Source organism: Pseudopipra pipra, chromosome 2, assembly GCF_036250125.1.
Source record: "Pseudopipra pipra isolate bDixPip1 chromosome 2, bDixPip1.hap1, whole genome shotgun sequence".
Taxonomy (NCBI): domain Eukaryota; kingdom Metazoa; phylum Chordata; class Aves; order Passeriformes; family Pipridae; genus Pseudopipra; species Pseudopipra pipra.
This window is the reverse complement of record NC_087550.1, coordinates 115,804,084-115,818,078: the sequence shown is the minus strand read 5'-3', so window position 1 is coordinate 115,818,078 and position 13,995 is coordinate 115,804,084. Positions and strand designations below refer to the sequence as shown.

Here is a 13,995-nt window from a genome sequence, read left to right as displayed (position 1 = left end):
CATGTCCTTGCTGGGCTGTTCCCCAGGGCTGGAGCAGCTCTGCAGGGGGGGTCTCACCAGAGCAGAGGGGCAGAGCTGTCACCACAGATCCTGCTGTTTAATGCTGTACAAAATGGTGTTAAAGAGGGAAGAAAAACAAGGACCAAAAGAGATGCAAAGGGAGAATTTCAGCAGCTCTTCTCCCTCAGCTGCTAACAAGCATCAGGGTTCATGTAGACCCAGCACCTTCTCCGGGATCAGACTTTCTGAAATCAACAGTTCCCATCAAAGACGGGACATTTTCTCACAGAGAATTTTTTCAACTGTCCCACTGGAAATTAGAAGGAAAAAAACTTTCACAAATGTTTGTGGTGATAGTTTTTGACAGAGCCTTTTAAATCTTTAGTGAGATATCAGCTGAGTGTGGTTCTTTGCATATTTTACTTATTTCCTAAAAGTAGCCGTAAAGCAAAACAGATTGGAACTGTCTTCAGGGACTCTGTTTTAAAATTTTGTGTATTTAAGAGCACAGCTCTACAGTGTATTTACAGATCGTTTATCTCTCTAATTAATTGTTTTCGAGATAGCTCTTATTTGCTGTCATATAGTAAGGAACACAAGGAGGAAGAGAAAGAAAAGGGGAGCCCTAAAGCCTTTCTACATCATTCTCCATTTCTTAAAGCACTTAAGAGTGTGTGTTACCCATACATTTTTATGTGAGATCCATTCCAAAAAGGACTGGCCACACGGAATTAACGGGAGCTTTGCCTTGGAGACTGAGTTTCTTAGCCTGGGTTTTAACATCCCCTCCATTTGCTGGGGACTGGGACTCGTGGTTGCAAAAACTAGAAGTTAAAAGCCTTGCTGACAAAACTAATAAGGCTGTGAGAAATGGAATTACAGAGCACAGCACAGAGGGACGATTGGAGAAAATAAAAATTCTGCTGGAAGAACTGAGAAGAATCGGTGTAACATTTGCAGGACTGATATGTGAAGCTCCGCTGTCTTTCAGTCTAATTCCAAGGACCTGGAGTGACAGGACAAGGGGGAATGGCTTCACACTGATAGAGGGTAGGGTTAGATGGGGTATTGGGAAGAAATTCTTTACTGTGAGGGTGGCAAAACACTGGCACAGGTTGCCCAGAGAAATTATGGCTGCCCCATCCTTGGAAGTGTCCAAGGCCAGGCTGGGTGTGGCTCTGAGCAACCTGGGGTAATGGAAGGTCACAGAATCACAGAACATGCTGAGTTGCAAGGGATGCACAAGGATCATCAAGTCCAATTCCTGTCCCTGCACAGGACCATCCCCAGCAGTCACACCATGTGCCTGAGAGCATCATCCAAACACTTCTTGAGCTCTGTCAGCCTTGGTGCTGTGCCCACTGCCCTGGGGAGCCTGGTCAGTGTCCACCACCCTCTGGGGGCAGATCCCTTTTCTAGTAACAACCCTCCTGGGGCAGGGGAGTTGGAACGAGATGATCTTTAAGGTGCCTTCGAACACAAACCATTCTATGGTTTCATGAAATAGAACAAAAGAAGGTAAAAATGGGGGATGGATGCCCAAAAAACCTTGCTAATAAGCTGATGGAAAGAAGGGCTCAGTAGCTGGGGATGCAGCAGCTCTCCCTCCCTCAATCCTGACTGGAGTGATGGAAATTTGCTGACCGAAAACCAGCCAGTGTGGATGCAATTAAGGGTTTCTCCCTCTGCTTGTCCTTCAGCAAACAGCTCGTGTGAAACCAGCTGGACGGAGAGCCAGACAATCCCTATTAGGGTTTCTAGTGAAATTCAGAAGACATTCCTATATTTTCTCATATCTTCCTACTCTTCCCACAGCTGATGGCAGCAAAAATGCTTTTAAGTTCTTGGAGCTGCATATATATAAATTACAGCTGAATTATGATTTTAAAGCTGGTTTCCTGGAGTCACAGACAGGCAGGGACATAAGTGGTTGAGCACCCAGCAACCCTCCCAACAGAAGAACACTTGCTACTGATTGAAAGTGTTTCTTCAAGAAATCATTCACCACAGAGAGAAATATGGTTTCACCCAGCAATTAATGTTGTGACTTTATCAAGTGATGACATAGGAAGGTAGAGGATGGTGAAGAGCTGGCAGCAGGCACGGAAGTGACGAAGGAGGTCTTTTTGCAAGACTGAATAATGCCAAAAGCTGAGCTAAGATGGAGGTGAGGTGAGGGAAGAAAGAGAAAAGTCTCACCTTTCTAAGAGTCCAAACTGTGTTGAATTGTTGTCATTTTATATCAAATTGTCTCTCTTTCTTTTTTTTTTCCCCTGAGGAGCATGGATTGCTCCAAATATTGGGACTAAAGAAGCACTGGAGCAAAGTAAAAGCTCAAAATGGAGATATTTAAATAGGTAAAACAATTGTCTCCCCAGCAATCGTGTATTGGAGCCCCAGACTGGGGTAATGAAGGAGCTGTTTTCTGCTGGGGTAATGAGCTGTTTTCTGCTCCAGATTTAACTTCAGATGAATAGGAATTAAGTTTGGCTCTGACAAGAAATCCTCCCAGAGAAGGGAGCAGGGGACAGGAGTGGTGGGTTTATGGCTTTATTGCCTGTGGGTGAAGACCAGAGACAAAGCTCCTGGGGCCTCTGCCATACTCTGATGCTGAGGCTGCAGCTGATGGAAGACTGGAACACCAGGCAGAGAAACCTGGGGCAAGCCAGAGAGGGATGGTGAGAGCTTCCCCTGGCTGCCCCCATCATGGAATTATGGAATGGCTTGGTTTGGAAGGGACTTTCAAGATCGCCCAGAAACACCCCCTGCCATGAGCAGGGACACCTTCCACTAGCCCAGGTTGCTCAGAGCTCCATCCAACCTGGCCTTGGACACATCCAGGGATGGGACAGCCACAGCTTCTCTGGGCAACCTGTGCCAGGGCCTCACCACCCTCACAGTCAGGATTTTCTTCCTAATATCCCATTTAACCCTACTTCTCTTTCACTTTGAGGCCTTTCCCCCTTCTCCTGTCACTCCAGGTATTCAGAGGATGCAGGCAGAAACAATCCACCATCTTAACACATCTCTCCAGCTTGAGCTGCATTAATTTTCAAAGGGAATGGACAAAGGGCTCTTTTTATCCATTAAAAATCTCAACCAAACCCCTTCCATCCACTTTCTGCATTCTGTTCCTCTGACACAGTGCCAGCTTCTCTGTCTTAGCCTTTATTCCTCACCTACTACTGAAGAAACTGGATTTCTGGGCTTCCTTGAGGTCTATTTGCTCCACTCCTTTATTTTTAACCTCCTCCTATCCCTTTCCAGTACAAAGTATGACCGATTCCTGGTGGAGGGAAGGGCTCTTCATCAGAGTTGTCTCATCCAGTCCAAATCCAAGCAGTGCTCCGTGTAGGCACTCAGACTTTGCTTTTCACTTTGGATGGAATTGCTTTTTCCCATTAACACTTACAAGTGGTACCACAGACACAGCAGATGACAATGTCTATGTCACCAACCACAAACCAAGCTCCCAACGCTGCTGCTCCCAAGTGAGACAGTTTTGCTGCTGACTTCTAAAAACCCAGGAAGGGACCCGATTCTTTTGAAGGATACAAGAAAACCCAAAACTAAAAACAAAACCGAAATAATAACGACTCTGTTTCCAAATCCTGTTTTTTTTCCAGCAGATTTTATGATGCTTCTTGTTCTTCCAACAGCCCCTGTCCCCTGCCCCCGTGCTGAGGATGTGCTCGGTGCCACTGCCTGTCCCTGCCCAAGGCCCTGAGGAGCCGCGGGGCCAAGGCAGAGCCCTTAGGGACACCCCAGGCCATGGAGACACTGCCCACAGCTCCCTGGCACGGCCATGGGGCCAATTCCTGCTGCCCCGGCCTGCCCAGCCTGCAAAGCTGTGCCCTGTGGAGAGCGGGGGTCGTGTGGGACCGTGGCCAAAGCCCCGCAGGGCTCCGGGCACAGCAGGGGCTGCAAAGGCCACAAGTGCCGGGGCTGCCCCGGGCCGGGTCCAGGCGGTCCCGCTGTCCATGGGGGGCCGGGGGTGGCCCTTTGTGACATCGGGGTGCCTTCAAGGGCCCTTTGTGAGGTGGCACATGGGTGTGCCCAGAGACCTTTGTGACATCCCAGACCCCGCCCTGCCCCAGGGGTATATAAGGGGTGCAGAGCTCAGCCCATCTCAGCTGCTCCCCAGCAGCAACAGCTCCTTCTCTCTCTCTTACTCTCTCGCCCTCACTCGCCCTCTCCCTGTCTTTGCAGGACAGGACGACAGCAATGGGCAGGAACAGGGCAATGGAGAGGAACAGGACCATGGCCATGGATGAGGAGAAGCCCGCCCAGGCCTCCTCTGCCTCCTCCGCCCCCCGCGGATGGACCTCAGGCTTCCACAGGATGGGCAAAGAACCCCCAGGATCCTGGGCTTCCCATCGGCCAGACCCACCCAGCTGGATGGACACTGGGACCAGGATTAACATCCCAGCATGAGGGTAGGGATCCATGCTGGGACAAGGATTAACCATCCTATCCTGTGGATAGATGCTGGGACAAGGATTGACCATCCCATCATGTGGATCGACGCTGGGACCAGGATTAACATCCATCAGCTGGATCAACACCTCCTTCTGGTAACATATCTTTCTACCTCCTTCCCTCCCTCCTTTCTTCCTTTCTTTCTTTCTTTCCTTCTTTCTTTCCTTCTTTCTTTCCTTCTTTCTTTCCTTCTTTCTTTCTTTTCTTTTCTTTTTTTCTTTCTTTTTTCTTTTTCTTTTTTCTTTTTTCTTTCTTTTTTTCTTTTTCTTTTTTCTTTTTCCTTTTTTTTTTCTTTTTTGTTTTTTCTTTTTTCTTTTTTTGTTTTTCTTTTTACGTTTTTCCTTTTTGCTTTTTTCTTTTTTTTTCTGTTTCTTTTTTCATTTTTCTTTTTGCTTTCCTTTTTCTTTTTTCTTTTTGCTGTTTTCTTTTTTCCTTTCTCTCTTTCTCACTTTTTCTCTTTATTTTTTTCTCTTTTTTTCTTTCCCCCTTTTCTGTCTTTCTCTATTTCTTTCTTTCGATAAATTTAATTCAGTGTTACGTGTTCAATATATTAGATAAATGTAATATATAATAATACATAATATATAACAATGAAGTATAAATGTATGCAATATTTTTAAAATTATTATTCATCAAATCTATTAATAAAAGTTAATACATGTTTAACAAACAATTCCCATGGTTTGTGGACTCTCTGACTCTCGTCGCTCCTTCCCACCACAAGCATTTACCACTCTCAGCTGCTCCCTTTCCCTCATGGCTGGGTCAGCACAACCTGGTCAGAAAAGATGCGGAGTTTTCCAATCCTGCTCCTCTGTTCCGGGTCCATCTCAGGAGCAAGGCTGGTGTTGGCAGCAGAAATAATCAGGGAATCACAGAATATCCTGAGTTGGGAGGGACCCTCAAGGATCACCAAGCCCAAGCCCTGGCCCTGCCCAGGACACCCCAACACTCCCCCCTGTCCCTCAGAGCATTGTCCAAACCCTCCTGGAGCTCTGGCAGCCTTGGGGCCGTGCCCACTGCCCTGGGGAGCCTGGGCAGTGCCCACCACCCTCTGGGGGAAGAACCTTGTCCTGAGATCCACCCTGAGCCTGCCCTGTCCCAGCTCCAGCCCTTCCCTGGGTCCTGTCCCTGCTTACACTGAACCGAGATCAGGACCTGAGGGAACAGAGACTGCTCTCCAGATTTCCTGACCCCATCTCACTCTTGGCCAGCCCTTCTCAGGAATGGGACAGCACACAGGGAAACTTCAAAACACAAAAAGGATCTGAGTAGGAAATTTGGATCCTTGTTATATCAATATGTTTTCCATTCCTTTGGTTTTCTTCTCTGCTATCCTTATTTTCTGCCCTTGCATGACGTCAATCTGATTGAATTAAAAACTGCCCTGAATGGATCCTTGGATAAGGGAAAGATCTTGAAACTGGAGACCAAAGTTTGGATATTTGGTTTGTAATGAAATTTCATCAAGTTCCTGTTAAGGGAGATCTCTGATCTTTATAAAAATAAAGATTTCCTTGAACGTAGTTGCTTTGTTACATAGTATTGTACTTTCTTTTAGGTATGCTAAAACTTTAATTCCTGAAGTCTTCCCTTGGAATACAACGACCACGAAGTTATCTTAAAAAGGCTGTTGGAAAAGATTTTATTTCTTTTCAACTAGTCTAAAAGTCTGTATTTTAGGCTGACTAATTTTTGCTAATAGAGTGGTCAGGCATTGGAATAAATTACCCAGGGAGGTGGTGGAGTCACCATCTGGGGAGTGCTCCAGAGGTGTCTGGAGGTGGGGACATGGATTAGGGGTGATTTTGGAGGTGCTGGGTCAGGGTGGCACTGGATGATGCTGAAGGTCTCTGCCAACCTTGGTGATTCAGTGACTCTGGGATTGCCCCGACCCAGGGGCACACCTGGCACGTGGCCTTGTGGGACCTCATGAGGTTCTGGTGGTGCCACTTGTCCAGCTTGTCCAGGTGCCTCTGGATGGCCCCGTCCTTCCGTGGTGTCCCCTGCCCCGCTCAGCTGCCCGTCCCCTGCCCCCGTGCTGAGGGTGCACTGGTGCCACTTTGTGTCCCTGCCCAAGGCCCTGAGGAGCCGCGGGGCCAAGGCAGAGCCCTGAGGGACACCCCTCGTGCCCGGCCCGCCCCGGGCCATGGAGACACTGCCCACAGAGTCAAAGGTTACTTGGCCAAAGGCAGTTCAGTTTGCTGTTATTGTATGGTTGTTGTTTTGTTCTGTTTTGCTCTGTTTTTAGTAAGCTGCTATTCCATTTTGACACCTCGCTCAAAAGTGTCACCATTCCAAATTTGCATAGTTTTTTGGGAGGGAGGAGTTTTTCTTCCATTGGAGGTCCCGCCTCCTTGCCATACATTTATTTTAACGAAGGCATGGATCTGTCAAAGCAAAACTTAGAAGCCTAAAAGTTACTGAATATCACAGAACGGTTTGGGTTGGAGGGGACCTTAAAGATCATCAAATTCCAACTTCCTGCCATAGGCAGGGACACCTTCCACTAGCCCAGGTTGCTCAGAGCTCCATCCAACCTGGCCTTGGACACATCCAGGGATGGGACAGCCACAGCTTCTCTGGGCAACCTGTGCCAGGTCCTCACCACCCTCACAGTCAGGAATTTCTTCCTAATATCCCATTTAACCCTACTCTCTTTCACTTTGAGGCCTTTCCCCCTTGTCCTCTCACTCCAGGTATTCAGAGGATGCAGGCAGAAACAATCCACCATCTTAACACATCTCTCCAGATGGAGTTGCATTAATTTTCAAAGGGAATGGACAAAGGGCTCTTTTTATTCATTGAAAATCTCAAACAAACCCCTTCCATCCACTTTCTGCATTCTGTTCCTCTGACACAGTGCCAGCTTCTCTGTCTTAGCCTTTATTCCTCACCTACTACTGAAGAAGCTGGATTTCTGGGCTTTCTTGAGGTCGATTTGCTCCACTCCTTTATTTTTAACCTCCTCCTATCCCTTTCCAGTACAAAGTATGACCGATTCCTGGTGGAGGGAAGGGCTCTTCATCAGAGGTGTCTCATCCAGTCCAAATCCAAGCAGTGCTCCGTGTAGGCACTCAGACTTTGCTTTTCACTTTGGATGGAATTGCCTTTTCCCATTAACACTTACCAACAGACACAGCAGATGACAATGTCTTTTTTACCAGCCATTGTTACCAGTCACAAACCAAACTACCAACGCTGCTGCTCCCAAGTGAGACAGTTTTGCTGCTGACTTCTAAAAACCCAGGAAGGGTATGTTGGTGTTTCCCTTAGTGTTTAATGGAAAAAAAAGTGCTGAATCAAAATCCCTGGTCTTCTTTTTATTGAACTTATTTATTCTGAAACCTGTGAACAGTATTTCTTCTGGAAACCTGAGGGTTTCCAGCTGCTGGATACTGTAGCTTCAGTACTTCAAGGGGCTTTTAAGAAAAATAGAAACAAATGTTTCAGCAGGGCCAGTTGCAACAGCACAAGGGGTAATGGCTTGAAACTGAGGGTAGATTTAGACTGGATATAAGCAAGAAAATTTTTACGATAAGGGGTTGAAACCCTGGGACAGGTTACTGGGAGAGGTTGTAGGTGGCCCATCCCTGGAAATGTTCAAGGTCAGGTTGGATGGGATTTGGAGCAGCCTGATCTAGTGGAAGGTGTCCTTGCCTATCACAGGGGGGTTGGAATGAACTTTATGGTTCCTTCCAAGCCAAACTCTTCCATGATTCCTTTAACTCTCCTGTGCACATTGTTGCACAGTCAGCTCTTAAGACAGATGGTGAAAAAGTCTTATTAAGCAGTGACCAGGGCAGAAGAGGGCAAAGGACACTGTTTGATATGCAAGCACAAATGTGTAATTTTTGCAGGCCCAAAGACTTGGAACTGCTCTGAGCCTGCTGATTTGTGCCCCCCTCTTTTGTCTCTTGTTTCATCCATTATTTTTGTATAAGAGTGCACATGCACATGTGTATATAGACACAGATCTGTATAGACAGCTTTGGAATCATAGAATAGCTTGGGTTGGAAGGGACCTGAAAGATTATCTTGTTCCACTGCTGTGCGTAGGGACACCTTCCACTAGCCCAGGTTGCTCCAAGCCCCCTCCAACCTGGCCTTGGATACTTCCAGGGATCCAGGGGCAGCCACAGCTTCTCTGGACAACCTGGGCCAGGGCCTCCCCATCCTCACAGCCAAGAATTTCTTCCTAATATCCCATCTAACCCTACTCTGTGTCACTTTGAAGCCATTTCCCCCTTGCCCTGTCACTCCAGGCCCTTGCAAATAGTCTCTCTCCATCTTTCTTGTTGGCTCCTTCAGGGTCTGGAAGGCCACAATTAGGTCACCCCAGAGCCTTCTCCCAGCCTTTTGTCCCAGCAGAGCTGCTCCATCCCTCTGATCATCTTGGTGCCTCCTCTGGACTCTTTCCAACAGCTCCATGTCCTTGCTGTGCTGGGCCCCCAGAGCTGGATGCAGTATATGCTGGATTAGGAACTGGCTGGAGGGTCGGGCCCAGAGAGTGCTGGTGAATGGAGCTGCATCCAGCTGGCGGCCGGTCACCAGTGGTGTTCCCCAGGGATCAGTGTTGGGCCCAGTCCTGTTTAACATCCTTATAGATGATTTAGATGAGGGGATTGAGTGTATCATCAGCAAATTTGCTGATGACACTAAATTGGGAGGGAGTGTCGACCTGCTGGAAGGCAGGAGGGCTCTGCAGAGGGATCTGGATAGACTTGAGAGATGGGCTGATTCCAATGGGATGAAGTTCAATAAAGCCAAGTCCTGCACTTTGGCCACAACAACCCCCTGCAGCGCTACAGGCTGGGCACAGAGTGGCTGGAAAGCAGCCAGGCAGAAAGGGACCTGGAGGTACTAAGTGACATGAGCCAACAGTGTGCCCAGGTGGCCAAGAAGGCCAATGGGATCTTGTCCTGTATCAAAAATAGCGTGGCCAGCAGGAGCAGGGAAGTGATCCTTCCCCTGTACTCTGCATTGGTGAGGCCACACCTTGAGTATTGTGTTCAGTTCTGGGCCCCTCAGTTCAGGAAGGATATTGAGGTGCTGGAGCGGGTCCAGAGAAGAGCAACAAGGCTGGTGAAAGGACTGGAGCATAAGTCCTATGGGGAGAGGCTGAGGGAGCTGGGGTTGTTTAGCCTGGAGAAGAGGAGGCTCAGAGGTGACCTCATCACCGTCTATAACTACCTGAAGGGAAGTTCTAGCCAGGTGGGGGTTGGTCTCTTCTCTCAGGCACTCAGCAATAGGACAAGGGGACACGGGCTTAAGCTCCGCCAGGGGAAATTTAAGTTGGATATCAGGAGAAAATTCTTTACAGAGAGAGTGATCAGGCATTGGAATGGGCTGCCCAGAGAGGTGGTGGATTCACCATCCCTGGAGATTTTTAAACGCAGATTGGACGTGGCACTGAGTGCCATGATCTAGTAAATGGACTGGATTTGGACCAAGGGTTGGACTCGATGATCTCGGAGGTCTTTTCCAACCCAATCGATTCTATGATTCTATATGAACATACACCAGAAAAATTCTGCTTCTTCCTGGGCAGTGTGAGGAACCAAGACCTAGAAGTTCAGCTTTTAGATAGAGCAAAAATAAGGTTAAAATATATTAGAGTTTATTAAACTGAAGTTTAATAAAGTTTAAACCAGATTTTGGATAAAATAGCTAGAAAAAAAAAGAAGAAAATTCAGTAACTGAACAAAAATATAAGTGTTAATATCCTGACATGTATAACATTGTCTCTTGGCTTTTTGAGATTTCGTGAAGTTTCTCATTCAAGCCTTTAAAATACTTCGAAAGCATCCTAAGTGCTGTAGAATGTTTTTCCCTGTGCTTCTAAAGTGTTCTAAAAATCCTTAAGGATCTGTGCAAACTCTGTCTCTAAAAAAACTGAATTTGCTTTGAGTGTCTAAACCTGACTGAAAATAACTCGTCCATCCAACTCAAAAGAACAGCAATTTATTCAAGTTCATCTTGGGACTTGATTCTTCTGATAAAAATGGTGAAAACCAGCAGTTCTGAAAATGCAGGCAGAAAAACAGGTTGATCTCCTAGGTCTGTTTAGTTGCTGCTTAGTTGCTCTCCTTCAGAAAAACAGATCCCTCCCCTTTTCTTCAAGGAGTAAATATTTTCTGGCCTCTCACATCTCTAGAAAACTGCCTTTCCTGAGGAATTGATTCCAAAAGTCACTGCAGTTCTATTGGTAGAACAAATGGGTCTTTAATGGTTCTCAGTCTCTTTTGAATATTCATGCTAAGGTGCATTTTTTTTCCATTTAGGAAAGAATCCTGTGGTAACCAAGCACTCCCATTAGCTGCAAAACGCAGTTCTTTTAGGAAACCAATTTCCACTGTTTCTTGAGGAGATTGAGGAAATACCACGTTTGTTAGGGAAGTTAAAAACACCATGTGTCTTCTTCTTCACACTTGTCCTTGCTCAAGTGTGTTCAGGGTTCCATGTACAGCTGCAGTGCTTCCCAAGGATCTTCCTGCTTCTGGATTTTAAAAATCTTGAGTGGCCTTCATGCTTTAGAAAAGAAGACATGAGAGTAGACTGGTACAAGGGTTTGGGCTGGGGGGAGACCTTAAAGGTCATCCAGTTACAACGCTCGTGTGGGACTGTGGCCAAAGATCCCCCTGGGCACAGCAGGGGCTGCAAAGGCCACAAGTGCCGGGGCTGCCCCAGGCCGGGTCCAGGCGGTCCCGCTGTCCATGGGGGGTCGGGGGTGGCCCTTTGTGACACGGGGGCACCTTCCAGGGCCCTTTGTGAGGTGGGACATGGGTGTGCCCAGAGACCTTTGTGACATCCCAGACCCCGCCCTGCCCCAGGGGTATATAAGGGGTGCAGAGTTCAGCCTATCCCAGCTGCTCCCCTGCAGCGGCTACTTCTCTCTCTCTCTCTCTCTCTCTTTCTCTCTCCATCTTCCTCCTTCTTTGCAGGCCTCCTCGGCCTCCTCCGCCCCCCACGGGTGGACCTCAGGAGGAAAGGACTCCCAGGATCCTGGAGTTCCCATCGGTCTGGCCCATTTTTTTCTCTCTTCTTCTTCTTCATCATCATCTTCTTCCTCTTCTTCATCTTCATCTTCTTCTTCTTGGTCTTCTTCTTCTTGGTCTTCTTCCTCATCTTCTTCGGCGTCGTCTTCTTCTTCTTCCTCTTCTTCCTTCCTCTTCTTGCATCGTCTTCAAGTCCACTCTGGGACTTGCTGTTCCTGGAAGCCTCCTGCGGTTCGCGGTTACTGTTTGTTGCGCTGCACTGAATTGTTCAGGCAGCTATTATGAAATAAAGCTACGTAGCCGGACCTGCCGAGTCCTGTCTCTTTAGTGGTGGAGGGATGGATGGATGGAGGGATGGATGGATGGAGGGATGGGTGGAGGGATGGATGGAGGGAGGGATGGATGGAGGGAGGGATGGATGGAGGGAGGGATGGATGGAGGGAGAAGCTGCTGCCCGGGGCCGCCACCACTCGGGGCCGCTCTGTGGGATCTGCCGCCACAGAGGGAGTGGGAATCGCTGGAGCTGCCGCCTGCAGAGACAGTGAGGAGTCGCCCTCGTTGCCGCAGCGAGACGCCGGAGCTACCGAGGAACGGGAAAAGCTGCAGCTCCAGCCGAAATCGAAAGTAAAATCTTAGAAGTCGCAAACAAAGCCAGCACACACCTGGGGTCCGAAAGCGGCTCGGGAAGGTAAAACCAACGTGGGAAACAACTCCTCTACAGAAACAGGCAAGGACACAGAGGCTCTGTGCCTCTTGTTAGGATCATATCAAATACAAACCACAAGCGCAGAGTTAACAGAACTTATGAAATGGATAAAATCCCGTTTAGCAGGGCCAGTTGCAACAGGACAAGGAGGGTAGATTTAGGTTTCAAACTGAGGGTAAATTTAGACTAGATATAAGGAAGAAAATTTTTATGATGAGGGGTTGAAACCCTGGGACAGGTTGCTCGGAGAGGTTGTAGGTGGCCCATCCCTGGAAATGTTCAAGGTCAGGTTGGATGGGATTTGGAGCAGGCTGATCTAGTGGAAGGTGTCCCTGTCCATGGCATGGAGGTTGGAATGAGATGAACTTTATGGTTCCTTCCAAGCCGAACCCTTCCATGATTCTTTAAACTCTACCATGCACATTATTGCACAGTCAGCTCCCAAGACAGATGTTGAACAAGTCTTATTAAGCAGTGATCAAGGCAGAAGAGAGCAAAGGAGAGGGGGAGTCACCTCTGTTGACTCTGGAGTGCAGAGATGACCTGTGATGGTTCGTTACACACACACGCCTATATTGTCACATATGTGCAGTTTTACTTTATGTATAGAACATATAAATGATTCCAGGTGCAGACCCTTGTGCCCCAATGTACAGACATTGGTGTATGACACGACTGTCAGAGCACGTTCTCCTTTATCGAGCCACTTAAGAAGAAAACATTGCAATTTTTAATTTTTTTTTTCCCACCAGGAGCTTCTACTTAACTATTGTCCTTCATCCAAAGCTCGTTTTACTTTGTGTCAGGTTTTCTCCAGCCGATATTTTTGCTGACAAACTCACATTTTTGTCCTCTAATAGGTCACTTAGGGAAGTCAATAAGATTTGGGAAACCACTTTGGTCTGTCTGTACTTAAGCCAGATCACAGTGATGTTAAATGAACTCCTTTTAATAATTCATTGCAGCACAATCTGGTTTACTTTTAGCTGGCTCTTAGAGAAGGAAAAAGACTTCAGCTTCTGAGCTTCATCTCACAGAGCTGATAAATTGCTCCTGGGCTGTTTCCAGATGCTCTTCCAAACTTGACTGCTGGAGAAAATCCCCCACATCTTCTATCCTTTTCTTTCTGACTCCCAGAATACAACACCTCCATGCCTTGTGCCAGGATACAGGAGGTGATAAATGAAAAAGGAGATTACTTGTGTGTCTTCCCATTATAAAAAAAGGGAAGCCTTTCACCTGCTGATGGACAGATTTAATTAATCTTTCTGTCCTCAATCACCACAGAAAGCAGCAGATCTCAGGTGCCATGTACTCACCAGAGGAGCTGTGATGTGCATTGTGGGATTGTGGGAGGACAAACAACCCAAAAACAACCCAGGAAAATAAAAATAACCCACAGATAGGACATGGGGGCTGTTTCAGGCCTGGGCATCACGATGTGTCCATGAGAAAGCTTTGACAAAGCAGCAGTTTTTGTTCAGCAGCCCTGCCATAACCATGGTGGGCTGAGGCTACAGGGTGAAACGAGGTCTGGGGTAGGGATACAATTATTTATTAGTTTAGCTGGTATAAAGATGGGAAAAAAGACAAGTTTGGGGTACCTGAGCCCTGAAAATGCCTTGAAAAAGAATCCATCTGCCTTAAGGCATACCTATGTTTCCAGCTCATGGTCTAAAAAAAGTTATTCCCCACACACTTTACATCAATTACTTTTATGTATAAAACAATATATTGCCTAACACCTGTATTTGAACTGAAGATACTCTGGTTATAATACAAATATACATTAATTTAAAAGTGTGTGCATAC

At 47.2% G+C, this 13,995-nt stretch overlaps 1 long non-coding RNA gene across 1 annotated transcript in view; it reads left to right on the top strand.

The window, feature by feature from the left end:
• The window catches only part of LOC135410388 (uncharacterized), a 162,100-nt gene that overhangs the window by 9,999 nt on the left and 138,106 nt on the right, over nucleotides 1-13,995 (top strand). The window contains exon 2 of the long non-coding RNA XR_010428655.1: nucleotides 4,210-4,574. This is a non-coding gene — a long non-coding RNA (uncharacterized LOC135410388). The remainder of the gene's footprint in view (nucleotides 1-4,209; nucleotides 4,575-13,995) is intronic.